The following is a 16,554-nucleotide window of genomic DNA, read 5'->3' as shown; positions in this document are numbered from 1 at the left end:
GGTGGAGGAATCATTATTTTGCGTGTAATAAGGAGGCATGTCCTTGTGTGCGGCCATGGACCCAACTGTCAGCCTCTCCACGCATAGTCCACTTCCAATGGATGTTGTTCGTTGACCACGTTGCCACGCCGCGTCGAGAGCACCAGGGCGGTGGACGACGGCGAGGCCTACGAGGGAACGACATGGAGCCGGGGAAGATACGGTACTGGGTGCCCATGCGGTGGGGAGTACGAGGGTTGACTGGTTCGGCTGCCGTCGCCGGAAAATAACAGGAGGTGTGGGTGAGTAGAGGGATAGCCAGGCCAGAGATGCGAGTATGGTGGGGCCGTGAGGCCTGCCCGGCAGCACAGCCGGCCACGGGAGGCAGGAGCAAGCGGTTCCGCCGACGCTGGTTTGGGCGGCTGGAGCCGGAAGATCAGAGACTGAAGAAGCACAGTTGCCGTTAGATTGACATCTAACGGTATGACACTAGTAGAGTCGATTGTTGACTAAGTTTCTTTTTTTAAGAGACCTTGTGTACGCATGAACTTAGTAGGCCCACAAGTCAGCCTCCAAATCAGTGGCAGACAACATAGAGCCCATTTGCTATTTTTTTAATAATTTGCAGCCCATTTGCTAATTCTTAAGTAATTTATTACAACCCATTTTCTGCCCAGGACAACGGTCAAAAAGTTCAACCTTATTTTGCATATTTCGGTGGAGTCGAAACTGTTGTAATCCTGAAATGATAAACATTTTTTAAGAACTTATTGATTTGCCAAAAAAATCGTTTTGTTTTTGTAAGCAAACAAGACGTGGGACAATTGAGTTGGTTTAAGGGAAAACCAGTGGTAAAAAAATCAGCGCTGGGAGGGAAAACAACAACAAAAATAAGGATGTAAATATGTAAAGGGAACATTATGTATTTTAAATACAATGATATGTGTATATGAACTAGTAAACCTATAGGTAGATATTAGAAAACGGAAGTAGGACATGGCGTTTCAAGAGGAAAACAGAACTGGGTTGTGTGTTTGATTCAGTAAAAAACTGCATGCGGATGTTGTAAGACAAAATATAACTAATGCTGGGGGCCAGAGGCCAGTAGATACCTGCTGTTGGATCTTTGTGCCCCGTTGTCGTCATGGGCTGGGCCTGTTGAAAACAAAACCAAGCCTGGGCAGTCTACAGCCCAGTTGAAACTTGCTCGACCTGAAAAAACAATATACCTGCTCAATAAACGAGAGAATTCCGCAAGTACAGACTGATAACTGGGATGCAGCAGGTATATTGTTTTTTCATCATGATAATAAGTGCATGCACTTGTTTCGAAAAATTTGGAGAACTGGGAATTCGAATGGGAGGTGCTTATGCTACCCATCAAATAAAAATCAGGTGCCTGAAAATTCATTTCGAAAGAAATGATTCGGCTTTATATCCACGTCGACCCTCGGCATGATGGTTGGAAGCAAATGCCAAATTCATACCGAAAGATCGTTAACAACGATACCAACTTGCGGACGACAAGGTAGTACAAGTACCAAAACCAAACTAACTTATAATCTTTTTCGTCCTGGCCCTAGTGTTGGTCTGGTAGAAAATCTTGCAGAGGACCAGCTCCCGCTCCTTCTCTTGCTCCAGGTCCCCTAGGTGGTACTGGTGCATCACCCAGTTGGTCCTCTGCTGGTCGAAGTTCTTTTTTTTTGCGGGAATGGTCGAAGTTCTTGTTGGTGTGCAGCACCAGAACCTTTTTGCTGCCCGTCTGCCGGCCATTGACCATAACCGGCAAGGTATTGCCGGTCTTGTGCCACATCGCGTGCATGCCGCACTCTGACTGTATCTTGAGACGCGTCCACGTGCCCCTTTTGAACGCCCTGGAATTGCACTGGAAGAAATGCTTGCATAGGCCACTCAGTGTGATACCTGTAGTATTGTCGAATACAGGTTTTAGTGTACGTAGTTGGCATTTTCATAACATCTTTGGCATGTTGCAGTCACTTGTTTCACTTTTTATTAACAGTCAAATTGTAATTGCTTCACTAGGTCTGCGTCTAAAAAGAAAAATAGAGCTATAAACAAAGAATATGTTTGTGCAAGTAGACGGCCGATCGGTGTCTTACCTGGAAGTTTCTCAGGATGGGTGTAGCATATGCCGTGCTCGCTGTCGATGGTTGGTATGAAAAAATCGATGAGAGGGTGAGATCTCATGCTGACAGCACTCACTTTGGCCTCAAGGTGCTCGATCAGCTCCTAATCCGTGGTATCGAACTTGACGCCAGCTGGCAGCACCGGCCAATCCTTCTTGGAGTTGCATCGGTTAATTCCAGTTATATGGTACTCAATGTATGATCAATCGACTGTTTTAAGTGAATGATGAAAGATTTCGATAAATAAGTGGTAGTACTCCAAATCTAAAGTCCACAATACCCGAACACGTCGCCGGGATTCTTGTGTCACCTCACGCGCAGCGTGTTGTCACGTCAATTCAATGTGATGACATGATGAATAATTTGACCGACGTATACTAGTACTGCTACTGTACAAGTACTTACTAGTCGTATTTAGTGTCACATTTTAACCGTATATTTAACTAGCAAAATGTCAATGCATTTCACCGAAAATTATTCCATTGGAAACTATGTTCAAATACGAATAAAACGATATGATTTTTTGTGACATGCATTAACATTTAGTTAGTGAAATTTATGGTCAAAATTTGACACAAATTACGAAGGGGACCAATAAACCAGGAGGGAGGTAGTAGTACGAGTGGCGCAATATACGGCATAGAGGACTAGTACAAATTTAGAAATGGAGCAAGAAGTTACAAGGCTATGCGACAGGCTTTGTAGGCTACATGAGTAATACAAAATATAATTCCCATTGGACAACACTTTCACCAACAAGTACGCACTTGAAGCCATATATATATATAGGATTGACTATTCATCACCCTGGGTGAGGAATAGTTATTCTTCACCCCTCTCTATTTTACCACCAATGCACTGTAATTTTACGTTCCGTAAGTTTTGTCTTATTTCTGACGTAAAAAGAGACCGTAAGAAAATATATAATCGCCGTAAAAAATATTTTATGTTGTGTAAAATTACAAACGTAAAAACGTAGTGTAAAATATACATAAACTCCAAATTTTCTTGTCTTATGACCTATATTTTTAGTTTCTTATACCAAATTTTACGTAGTGAATCAAAGGAAATGTAACTATTTGAATTCCAAATGTAATTTAATTATGAAGTGATCGTAAGATTACCTCAGGTGAAGAGTAACTTATTCTGCACCCTGGGTGATGAATAGCATCGATTGACTATTCGTTACCCTGGGTGAAAAATAGTTATTCATCACCCCCTCTATTTTACCACCAATGCACTGTAATTTTACGTTCCGTAAGTTTTGTCTTATTTCTGACGTAAAAAGAGACCGTAATAAAATATATAATCGCCGTAAAAAAATATTTTATGTTATGTAAAATTACAAACGTAAAAACATAGTGTAAAATATACATAAACTCCAAATTTTCTTGTCTTATGACCTATATTATTATTTTTTATACCAAAATTTACGTACTAAATCAATAGGAATGTAACTATTTGAATTCCAAATGTAATTTAATTATGAAGTGATTGTAAGATTACCTCGGGTGAAGAATAACTTATTCTGCACCCTAGGTGATGAATAACATCCCTATATATACATAAACACTATTTGTACGAATAATATTCTGATCACAACTTTTAAAATTATATAAACCCTAGGTGATGAATAACATCCCTATATATATACATAAACACTAGGTGAAGAATAAGTTTTATATATATATAGGGATATACATACATAAACACTATTTTGATCACGGGATCAGAATAATATTCTGATCACAACCTGAACTGCCTGAGTAACGCGCCTGAACTTCCCTTTGTACGAACCCGACCTTCGGGCTATCTTCGCAACTGTGCCTTCTACCGCGAATTATTCTGGTTAATTGTGTTCTATACGATGTTAGTGTAATCTAGAAACGTTTTTAGCAACTAAATGCCCGTTTTAAATAGGAATCTCGCTCGTTGACGGATTTTGCTCTCGTCGTGATGAAATTGTGTTTTTTGCAATTTTACTGCCTGAGTTGTTCATCCTAAACTTCCCCCCTGTGCTAGGTTGAATTTCCGCCAACATTGCCCAAATGGGGCTTGCGATATACCGTTGGAAAGCTACGGACATCAGTATCATGACCCAAGTTAAATTTTTGGCGAAATATAAGCGGTTTAAGAGCAGTTTTGAAAACCGTTTTTCCTTTATACAAAAAACGTGAATCGTATTTTCGATCGAATTTCTAAACCATTTATCGGAATGAGGCAAATAATATGGCGTTGGAAAGCCGCTGCAAAACCGCTCCTTCCACATGTTGAAAGTTTTCTCAAATTCCCAATGGATAAAGAGTAATTTAGAAAATCGTGAAATTTCGCAAACCGAACAGCCGAGTTTGTATTTTCGATGTCATTTCTAAACAGCTAATCCAATTGAGGCTAATGATATGGCATTGGAAAGCTTATGAAAATGCGCTACTTTTTCATGTTAAAAGTTGTTTCTAATTTTGAACGGTTAAAAAGTAATTTAGAAAACAATATAAGTTCCATCGAGTTCATATTTTCGAGCTAATTTTTTAAACGTACGTCCGAATGCTACAAATGATATGGCGTTGGAAAGTTTGAGGAAATGCAAAACTTTTTGGTATATATTGTTTCTCCCAGTTCCTTACGGTTTTAAGTCAATTTTGAAAATGGCTAAAAAATGTATTTTCGCCATAATTTTTACAAACTTTATCGGAATGGGGCAAATAATATACCATTGAAAAGCTACGGAAAACGTGAAACTTTTTTATGTTGATGGTTTTCTCTCATTCCTAGCCGTTTTCAAGTAATTTTGAAAACGGCGGTATCATTCGTTCTGCCTTTATTGCGGAACAGATTCTTTGAAAATGCACCGCGTGAATAAACTTGAACTTCTCGACATGTCTACTTGAACTTCACTCTGTTTTTCACGTGTTTTTTTGCCCGCAGCTCTCCATCCACTCACCGAAATACTCACCAGAATTGAGCAAATGATATACCGGTGGAAATCTGTTGTAAACACGCAACTTTCCCGTGTTGATCATTTCTTCATACTCGCGGCAATTTTAAAAGTTTTTAATTTGAAATTCATTCACTGTAGTAGTTGAACTTCCTGCTGTTTTCACGTTGAACTTCTGTGACGTATTTTCGTTTGAATTTTCTCATCCCTTCGTCAGTGTTACACAAATGATATTCCTTTTGTACAAACCTCTCTCACAATAATTCTTTTAACTTTCTCCGACCGAGGACTTGAACTTATAACAACAAAACTTTTAATCTTTGCTTTTTTATTCCCTTTTTAATACAAAATGCACACCGTGGTGTGCAGTATGTGAACTTCTGGAAGTTATCAATTTGAACTTCTATCGGTTACGTGAAAATATCTGAGTTCTTTATGAATATTAATCTGAATTTCTTAATCCTTTTTTTATGAAACTTTGAAGAGCTCTATTTTTAAAAGTTGAACTTCTTTTTATTTTATTTTTGAACTTCTTGTTTCCATTCTTTAATAAGGAGGATAATCTGAGTTTTCTATAATCATCGAACTTCTCCATCTTTTTAATATGGACTTCCTGGTTTTATTTCCTAATCTTTTTTATGAAATTTTGAAGCGCTCTATTTTTAAAAGTTGAACTTCTTGTTATTTTATTTTTGAACTCATTGTTTCCATTCTTTAATAACGAGGAAAATCTGAGTTTTCTATAACGAGGAAAATCTGAGTTTTCTTTAAAAATTTGGACCTTGCCTTTTAATTCATTTTTCTCATATTAAACACACACCATGTAGTACATGAACTTTTTCCATTTTTATAATTTGATTTTTTCAGAAATCACATTACTCCCAAATAATAACTAAAACTTCTTTTTGGATTGAGAGAATTAGAACACAATTTCTTTTTGTGTTTTTGAACATGGAAATACAAGGTGAACCTCTCTCGCAAGAATTTTTGAACTTCCCCAGACAGAGCACTTGAACTTCTTTCAACAAACCTTTTAAGCATTTTGGTCTCTATTCTTATATTCTTATCTGAAACGCATTCCGTGTAGTAGTTGAACTTCCCACTGTTTTCACCTTGAACTTCTGTCACGTATTTTTATTCAACCTCTGTCACACGAATTTTTGAATTTTCTCTGGCCGAGCACTTGAACTTCTAGCAACAAAAATTTCAGCCTTTGCTTTTTCATTCTTCTTTTTAATATCAAATGCACGGCGTGTAGTATGTGACCTTCTCGCAGTAATCAATCTGAACTTCTCTTTTGGTTACATGAAAATATCTGAGTTTTTATAGAGATTGAACCGCTCTCCTTTTTTTCTTGGTTTTAATCTTTAGCATTGGGGAAAATCTGAGTTTTTTCTAAACATTGAACAACTTCATATATTTTTAATTTTGGATTTCTTGGTGTTATTCATTAGTAACAGGAAAAGTCCTAGTTATGTAATAAATATCGAACTGCTCAAGTATTTAAAGTTGAACTTCTAGATTAAAAAAACACTGGCAGATCCATGTTTACAAACTTTTTAAACTGCTCGGTTTTCTTAGTTTGACCTTCTTGGTTTTTTATAAATATTTTGAACTTCTATGTTTTTTAAATGTGAACGTCTCCAATTTTTTAGTAAAATGTAGAAACACCATTTTTTATAAACATTTCGCACTGCTCCACTTTTAGTTTTTGAAGTTCTTGGTTTATTCTATAGTAACGGGGAAAATTACAGGTTTGTAATAAACATTGAAACCGCCCTATTATTTAAATTTGAACTTCAAGGTATTTTTTAGAAATGATTAAACTTGCAAAACAAAATTATGTTTTTCCACCATTTCTATGAACTTACTATGTTATATTTTATGCTGTTTTATTTTTTTATCACGACATTTTTTGCTGTCGGTGGAATGGCCTAGGCAGTCACTTTTTTTCATTGATGAATTTCTTCAGGATGTGGTCCACGTGAACTTATGAATTTCTGAAACATGAACTTCGCATGCTATTATAATTCAAGAAGATTACACACAAACAACACACATACACTTCGTGTGCTACATGCAGTTTGCACAAATACAAATGCATTGAAAGAGGATAGAGTTTGCACAAATACAAATGCACACATTTGAAAGAGCATAGAGTTCTTACGTAGAGTTCAAAAAACAGAGTGAAATTTTTGAAGCGAACGTGGATCATAAAGTTCTCACAAACAGTTTACGCGTCGCCACTAGTACGGTGCTAGTAGCTCCGAAGAGCGTAACATAATCCCATATGCTAGCTTATCTGTGAGTGAAACCCATCAACCATTGCTTCCCGCACAAATCTCCACACCATCAGTACACAATGCACTTTCGGGAGCACACTAAAGAACAGTGCTGCTTTGCTGTTTATTGGAGTGAGATCCATCAATCGAGCGGGTGTGACGACGACGACGATGATTACAAACAGTGGGATTCGGGGTCCTCCTGCGACCTACTAACCTAAACCAGCTCAGCGCGATTACAAAAACGAATAATGGGCAAGGAACAAGACACCAAAACTGACGGCACGAAAATAGACACTCTTCTGTATAAAGAAAAATCTCTGCTGCTGCTGCTTAATTCAGTCGAAGATCTCCCACTTGGTGGTGACCGGGGGGCTGTTGTCGAACGTCTCCCATTTGGTGGTCACCACTACCGTCTGCAGCCGCGGGTTCGACACCTTGAGCACGTCCAGTGCCTCCACGCACTTCTGCACCTGCTTCGCCTGCCAACATAAGAAACAAATCAGCTTTCTTCTCCACAAGACACTGGGCTACGCTACACTCATGGCTGCACCAGCAAACACCACACGGATAAAAGTTTGCTGTCAATTTGTTAATCAGCATGTCATTATCATCGGAACAGAAAGTGAAGGAGCTTTTTCCGTTCTAATCTCAAGGTGGCATGAAGGTATCATCGCAGATAAATGATGAAAGTTTGAGGCCCAGACTTTTGGTCTCAGTCTCACATTGCGTGTGCTCCTGACCTAGCCAACAGCCTGCGCCACTTCCATGGCAATCTACCTTTATTGTCATCTACTCTTTGTACACTACAGCACAATCAGGGAGCACATTCATCGCCTTTAACTAAGATGATTTGCTGCTTATACAGGATCAGTGGAAACTACTCACTAGGCTGCATGTGACGCGTTCAGGTTACACTCCAGGATCGGCTAGGCTGGCATCCAAGGGCACCATCTACCTAACATTCGCAGCAGGGAAAGGTGTGTAGGTGGAGTTTTTTCATGTGTTTGTACTGGACCACGTACGTGTTCTCCAGAAAGGAGCCAATGAGCCTATGACCGTCCCGGGGGGCATGTAGGGGAACGGCACCTGAAGCGGATGCGAGAGGCGACGAGTCGCTGTGAGGGTCGCGACAGAGCTCCATCGGGGGTGGTGCGCACCCCTAGGAACGGCGCGTGGTGCTCCCTCAACGGGATCCAGTAGAAAATGCGAACCTCGACCGCCGGGGTCCGGCAGGAGGAATGGTGATGGCTACCGGAGAGGCGGGGGTGGCAGCGCACCGGAGAGGCGGGGGCGGCGGCACGCCGGAGTGGGCGGGGGAGGCCTCGCGCCGGAGGGGTGCGGCGGCGTGCCAGAGGGGCCGGGGGAGGCCTCACGCTGGAGGAGGGGGGGGGGGCGTTGGGTGGCGCGCCGGAGGGGCAGGGGATGGTGGAGGAAGCGAAGGAGGCAGCGGCGGGATCTGGAAGTTCGAGGGGTGGATCAGGAGAAGATCGTGCGAGGTGTGGGGAGCAGTTGGTCTGATGTTTTTTTTGTTCGGGAGAACCTAATCGGCCCTGTATAGGCCCGACGTGATCCAAATAACTATTCTGATCTCAGGATTAGAATAGTGCTACTCTATATATATATATATATATATATATATATATATATATATATATATATATATATATATATATATTATATATATGTATAGGCTGGACTATTCTGTTACCAATAATAGAATAATATTTTGTTATCCCCCGGCCCTATATAGGAGCGATGTGCCTACAACGTAGAATGCCCTCGAGCCAGTCTGAACCCAACCCACCTTCTTCCATCGAAGGCAGCCATCGTGGGCGAGCGAGCGACGGTGGTAGCCGGAGCCAGGGAGCCCGCGGCGCCGTGACTGGCCGGCGATGGATCCACCGCCGCCATCCCCTTCCTCGGTGACGGATCCAACGACGGGACCGTGATCCCCGCCTCCTGCTCCTTCCTTCGCCAGGGCTCCTTTGGCGGGGCTGTGATCCCCGCCTCCAGCCTCCCTCCCTCGCGCGGGGCTCCTTTGCCGGGGCCGTGATCCCCGCCAGCAGCCTCCCTCGCCGGGGCTCCTTCGCCGGGCCCGTGATCCCCGCCAGCAGCCTCCCTCCCTCGCCGGGGCTCCTTCGCCAGGCCCGTGATCCCCGCCAGAAGCTGCCTCCTCGGACCTCGTCGTCGGACCTCCACCACAAGTAGCAGTGCTGTCGTCTCCCCATGCTCCTTGCCTGCATCAATGGAGCCGCCTCCCAAGAACATGCCAGTACGCTGCCCACGAGAGGAAGAAGGAGAAGTCAGATCCAAGAACATGCCACTTGAGGTGATGTCTGCTTCCCACACTAATTTTCCTAAAAAATTGAATCGGTTCAAAAAATGTTTTCATGTCTGGGTTTGCCTGAAGAAAAATACCATGTTTGTGTTAGTTCATCAGTTCATCAGTCCTGCTATGAAGAAGATTCAGTTTAAAAATTGCACACACTATGCTCTGCCTACATGTTACACTATCAGATTCATCAGTACTACATGTGTGCTGCATCAGTGACACATGTTCCTATGATGCAGAAGCAGATAGTACATTGCAAATGCTTGCATCAGTTCATTACACCCCTGCCACTTGATGCACAATTTGGATGTCGAGGTTACTGTCAGTACCTCTAATATGCTAGCTTCAGTTCAAGCCAAAAAACATAAACTTATGCATCAGTCCAAGTAGCTACTAGGCTTTATATAAGGTTCAGCTACCACTGCAAGTTGTATGATGTTATTTCTAATAGTGCATGTCGTGTAGTTGCGTCAGTTCGAACTAGTAAAAGAATGTTGTTAAAAAATATACACTTGTTACACAGTAAGTTCAATGATACATAAACTAGGAGTACTTCTAGTGTAGTTGCATAAGTTATAGATGAAAAAAAGACATGCATCAGTTTTATATATATGCATATCCATACATCTATGAAGTTCAATGTTCAGTTTGCAAGCAGCGCACCAAATGTTTATGCATCAGTTATAGGGAAAAGGATAAAAAACTTTCTAGATGAAGTTCAATGTTCAGTTTACAAGCAGTGCTAAAAATCAGTACATCAGTGTTGAACATGTACATTCATCAGTTCGACTGAAACTAAACCAGATACAAAATAGACAACAAAGTTTAATAATGCCCAGCGATGCAAGTTCAACTTGTACATTGCCTTCAGTGCACGACATGTTACCCATAGCATGTATACAAGAAAATGAAGAAAAGATTAATCCCAAAACTGTTGAATGTCATTGCAGAAACATGCAAGGCGGCACACGCAGCGAAGGTTTGATGAGCCAAGCAGATGTGGGGCACCGCCTGGTTGGGTAACACCAGAAATAGCACCTGGATACTTCAACAATACGGGCAGATTTCAAGCTACACCAAAATCATCAGAAGCACGGACACGTTCTTCTATGCAGCAAACACCGATATCTGCGACTACAAGCTTTGCCACTGCTGGGTTCCAACAAGGTAAAAAAATTCCCCAACAACAAATGTTTTCCTTCCCTAACGCATGCAGAAAGGCAAGTACACACAGGCTTCCACCAGTTGCTCTGTCAACATCAATCATTCGTGCTGCAAAAGCGGTTGCGACGGGAAGACCAGGCCAAAGAGACAGAAATTTTGGCCACTCTAGCAGGGTGCAAAGTACAAGATATGAGCCATATATACATAGGAGCACCCTCACAACGAATCTAAGGGAAGACGGTCGTACAATGAGAGATGGAGAGCTTCATCGACATTGCTCCCTCCAAGAGATGCATTGCTGCATGTGCCAAGGGCGACACCACCCGCGCCCATACACCAGGGTGAACAGCAAACACCAGAGGCAGCATAGAGCTATACACATGTAAGTATCCATTCAGAAAAAAACATACAAGCACAGTCCATACCATGGTACTTTGACCATCCCATCTAACATTTTCATAACTGCGTTTTTGTTTGCTCACTGTTGCGTGCGGCCACCTAACATTCAAGCTTATGTTCTGCCAAGCCTAGAGATGCGCTTTGAAACTTTCAAAGAAGCAAAGGACTTCTACAACGTCTATGCAAAGCACGCTGGGTTTGCTGTCAGGGAAGGCTCCAAGGTTGAGACCAGAGTCTACCTTTATTGCACGTGCTATGGAGTCTATGAATCGAAGGTGTCAGAAGCAAATAGACAGCGGAACAAAACTATAGCCAGGACTAATTGCGGGGCTAAATGAGGCTGAAGAGGGAAAAGGATGGAACACTTGTCATAAAAGTGATAGTCTGGGAACATAACCACGGGCTACAGCTCACCCCCAAATGCTTGTCTTCTTGCACTCCCACAAAAACTTTGACAAAACAATCTTGGAGTACGTCAAGTACCTGCAGTTCAAAGGCATTGAACACACACAAATCATGAGCATACTGGGCGGCGATGACCCCGGTAGCTACTTCCTCGAAATGAATGCCAAAGACCTGATTAACATGTAAGTAAAAACTTGTTCTCCTCCCATAAACCCCCTCCGTCTTTTTTCCTCTGTCAGTACAAACATATTACGCAACGCATGACCTGGCGCCAGTTCAACATGCATTTTTGAATGACTGTTCACTTTTAATATGCAGCAAAGCAAAGAATTCAAGGATGAATGATGTGGACGATGTCCTAAAGATTGTCAACTTCTTTAGGGAGATGAAAGATATAAACAGGGAATTCTTCTGTGTCATGCAACTTGATGAGTCCGACAGAGTTAAGAACATATTCTGGGCGAACGCAAGCTGCCGAGGGGCGTATCAGGACTTTGGTGACTGCGTAACGTTTGACACCACATATGAGACCAACAAGTACCATATGCCACTTGGGGTGTTTGTGGGTACTAACAACCACTTACAAACTACATTCTTTGGTTTCGCCTTGATAAGAGATGAGGATGCAGATTCATTCAGATGGTTGTTCAACACAATTTTAAGGTGCATGAGAGGGAAGGCTCCTACATGCATCCTCACAGGTACAACCGCCAAAACCACCCCCAACCACCACCCCCCCCAAAAGGAAAATAACACAGTAAAAATGTTGTGTCAGTTCTATTTGTATATATGCACTACCATATGCTGACAACTCCACGACTCTTTTCTCATTACCAGACCAGTGCCCGGCAATGGCTTTGGCGATCCCAGATACTTTCAAGAACACAGTACACAAGCTGTGTCCCTGGCACATTATGAAGAAGTACAGGGGACACCTCGCATACCTGTACAACCTGGACGAAGACTTTAAGGATGAATTCACATCAATCCTAAACTGGCCCCTCATGCCAACTGAGTTTGAGGTTGCCTGGAAAAGACTCATGGATAAGTACAACCTCCATGATGATGCCATGATGGTGGCCATGTGGAACGAGCGTGAGAGATGGATATCAGCCTACTTCAAAGAAATTTTCTGCGCCAAAATGACATCCACACAACAAGGTGAGAGCATGAACTATGTGCTCAAGAAGAACTTTGTAAGTGAGAGACAAAACCTACACCGGTTTGTCAGCCAGGTAAACTCCTGCGTCAAAACCAGGAGGCAGACAGAGAACCAGGAGACAATGGGTAACCGGGTATAGCTCTATCACCTGCCGTAACACAAAATAACATGCTTACTAAAGTAAAACTTTATTAGTTAGACAAGTTTTCGCTGCAAGAAAACTAATAATTTGGTCATCATTCTTGAATGGGCAGACGGAACAAAACACGCTGACCTTCTATGGGTTTGACACCCAGATGGCAAAGCTTTACTCACGAGCCGTGTACAGTGAGATCCGAAAAAGGCTAAAGCTGAGCACACTCTTCACGTCGACAGAGACGGAAGAGCCCACAAAGTACCTCGTGCGCTACAACAACCCGCAAAAACTGTCTGCATGGTCTCAGCACGCGTTCCAGGTGGTTGCAGACCCCGTGGGAGAAATATATAACTACGAGTGCAACCTATGGGACCACACAGGTGAGAACTAAAAAAAGATGTTACATACTGTACTACTTATTTTCGCAAAGTTTTTGTTTGAAAGAAATGAAAAAAAAAACATGCACCTCTTCCAAAAAAATACAGGTATTTTCGGTGTGCATGTCCTGTGCATGACGCAGACAATTAAGGCTGCCAGCGTTCTAGTGAAATACATCCTCGGGAGATACACCGAACGCCCGAACATCCAGCCAACATTCAACAGAAATGACTTGAGGACAGTAGCGTCAAACAAGGCATCCCAATACTGCATTGCAAGCTCACTGCTGCAGCTGAACATGAGGGTGCATAGAAAAAGCTTGAGAAGCCAAGAGCAAATGGCGAGGTCACGGGTCGTCATGGACAAACTTGAACAAGAACTCGACGCCATGCATTCTGCTAAAAGCGGACGTCTCGCGGACAATGAAGCCATTGAGTAGGATATTGCTACAATCTTATCCGAGATGAACCATCTAGGAGCTATTGACCCATTCGACAACGAGGAAGAGGAGCAACAACAACCAGAGCTCGCCCATGTACAAACTCAAGAGCAGCAACATGCATCCTACCAGCAACAGCAGGAAAGGGTAATTAAACCACGCATATTCTCAAACACAAAGGGGAGGAAGAGTAAGACGCAAGCATCGAAAGCAGCAGCCAAAAAGCCGCCACGCCCCATCAGGCGCGTGGAATTTGTCCCGAACAACAAACCTCTCGGGATAAGGGCATGCGGATTCTGCAATGTTGTGACCAATTATAATTACCGCACATGCCCACTCCGCACAAATGCCATTGTCAACAAGCAAAAGCTACAGAAGCAGATTGGAGCCGCCCAGGTTTCTACCAATGGAGACGACACACGTAACAGCTACACTTGCCGCAAGTGTGGGGAACTAACGGACATAATGCCCGCACATGCAAAGTGGTCAAGGAGGTCAGTGGCGCTGAACAGAAACAGGGGCAAGGTCCAGAATTCCAAAAAATCAAAGGAAGAGGATGAAGAAGAAGAGTTTGACGAGAATGACGACCAGTCAAACGAAGACAATGAAGATGACAGTATTGGGGATGGAGAAACTGAAACTGACGATAAAGCTGCCAAGGCTCAACCAGGAAAGGGCACCGGCAAGGGACAACATTCGGGGCCAGTTAGGAGGAGCTCAAGACTGAAGAATCCATAGTGGTTATGTTGCTGCGTCAACTGAAAAATAAGCTCGTACCCTTAGTTGCCTCGGTACACAATGAGGAAACATATCAGAAACACTGTCGTTACCAAAACTTATTTAGCTTTATCACCGATTTCTCGATCAGTACTATAGTCAAGATATAATTTGTGATCTGTGCCCACTGGACCAGTGACATTATTATGTAAACCATTTGATAATACTTTTGAATGCAGTCACAAATATATTTGAAAAAACTTATCTGGATTTATGTAACGCCAACACTACTGTCGACCAATAACTCAGCAAAAATTATGTTAAGGAAAATTTAAACTCTTATAGTACATCAGTACTGATAATTCTCACTCGGCAGTACAAGGCAGGGTAACCAAACACATTCGTGAACACCTCAAAAAACATCGTTTCAAAAACAAGCTATGTCAAAACAAGCTATGTCTGGTTCTGCCAGTCCTAGTTCAGAAAGTCCATTAGTACATAAAAATAATTACCTCAAGCAAACAGAAAAAATTGAAAGTGCAAATATGATACACCTGTACTGATGAAAAACTAATTTATCTGTAAAAATACTTTCAAAGATTATGTTGATATAAACAATCCTTTCAAAAAAACAAAATTGTTTTAAAAAAGATTAGCATGACACACATAGTCTGACTAGTATTTGGTAACTTCAATCACCGGTCCAAGTACCACAGTAGAGGAGTACAAACCTCCATCATCACCAACCCTGACACGTGCAAGGGGGATAAGCAGCTGATAAGTACAGCTTGACAAGACGGATCAGTGCAACCATAATATGCCATCATCACCGACCCTGAGACGGGCAAGTGGGATAAGCAACTGATAAGTACAGCTTGGCAAGACTACTCAGTGCGACCAGATTAATACCCTGGCAAAGAAATTGGCTTGGACGGTTGGTTCTTCCAGGCCACCGCCCGCGCCACCCACTGGGCGGTTACCACAAGGGAGTGCAAATGGCGACCCCACGACCACTACACCCATGTTCCCGACGAACCGCCTCCCACGCATCCCACATCCACGCACTGCAAATAACCCATTTTCTTCCATCTCCACCTCATTCCCAGAACCACCATCGGCCCTTCCATATCCACTGCAGGCAAACCAGAAACTTCTCTCTCCCAAGACCACAGTCGCCGGAGGAGGGCAATGGCGGAGGAACCGTCCGCCAAGTGTCATCATGGCGAGACGTCCGACAAGAGCAGCAACCTCGACGTTGTTCACGTCCTCGGCGAGAAGCGCACGTACACCAAAACCCTCACAGGGGTTGAGCTCCATAGCAAGAAGACGCTGGAGATCGTCTGCACCAGCGAACCAGACAAGGCCGCCGAGATGATCTCCAGGCTCTTGAGGAAGGCTGGCGGCTTGCATCGTAGGATAGTCGGCGTTTGTGTGCAGTCCACCAGGGAAGACGAACCTCCCCAGATTTGTGCATGGAGGAACTCTGCCTGGTGTACTACATCGCAGCTGCCACAAAATTGTGAGCCATCCTACTCATTTGCCCTGTTTGGTTCATATGTTTAATTAGTACTATATCCCGAAAATCTCATCAAACTTGTTTCCCAACTAGATGTACTACTGTGGTTTCTGAAAGTGGATGCACTACTTCATTTTCTCAAGTAGATGCACTATAAATATTTTTTTAACCTGATGCACTAGATTACTATTTGAAAAATCTTGCAAAAGATTAATTTCTGAAGTTGATGTACTAGTGTAGTTTCTGATCTTGATCCAATAGTGTAGTTTGTGTACTCTATGTATTAAAAAGATGTTCCTGAACTTGATGTAGCGAAGTAGTTTCTGAATTTGGTCTAATGTTATTTTCATAAGAAAAAACCCTAAGAACTTGGTGAAGGATTGGTATGTATTGTTCTATTCAACAAAAGTAAACTAAACTAGTACTAAAGCAGCACATACAACATTGACTCAAACTATGTATAATCCAAAAAGATAAATACATGATGTACTTGAATTTAATTTCAAAACTTTTTTTACTAGTTTCTGAAGTACATTCATCCATTAATTATGCTATATAAG

The 16,554-nt window shown here is 42.4% G+C and overlaps 1 long non-coding RNA gene across 1 annotated transcript; it reads right to left on the bottom strand.

The window, feature by feature from the left end:
* Positions 1–7,443: 7,443 nt before the first annotated feature.
* LOC123141460 (uncharacterized) lies at positions 7,444–8,897 on the bottom strand. Its single transcript, XR_006470303.1, has 2 exons — positions 8,433–8,897; positions 7,444–7,825 (listed from the first exon to the last, which is right to left on the bottom strand). It is a non-coding gene; the product is annotated as an uncharacterized lncRNA (long non-coding RNA).
* Positions 8,898–16,554: the final 7,657 nt, after the last annotated feature.

The sequence above is a fragment of the Triticum aestivum genome, chromosome 6D, assembly GCF_018294505.1.
Source record: "Triticum aestivum cultivar Chinese Spring chromosome 6D, IWGSC CS RefSeq v2.1, whole genome shotgun sequence".
Classification (NCBI taxonomy): domain Eukaryota; kingdom Viridiplantae; phylum Streptophyta; class Magnoliopsida; order Poales; family Poaceae; genus Triticum; species Triticum aestivum.
The sequence above is the reverse complement of the archived record's forward strand: the minus strand, read 5'-3'. Positions and strand labels throughout refer to the sequence as shown.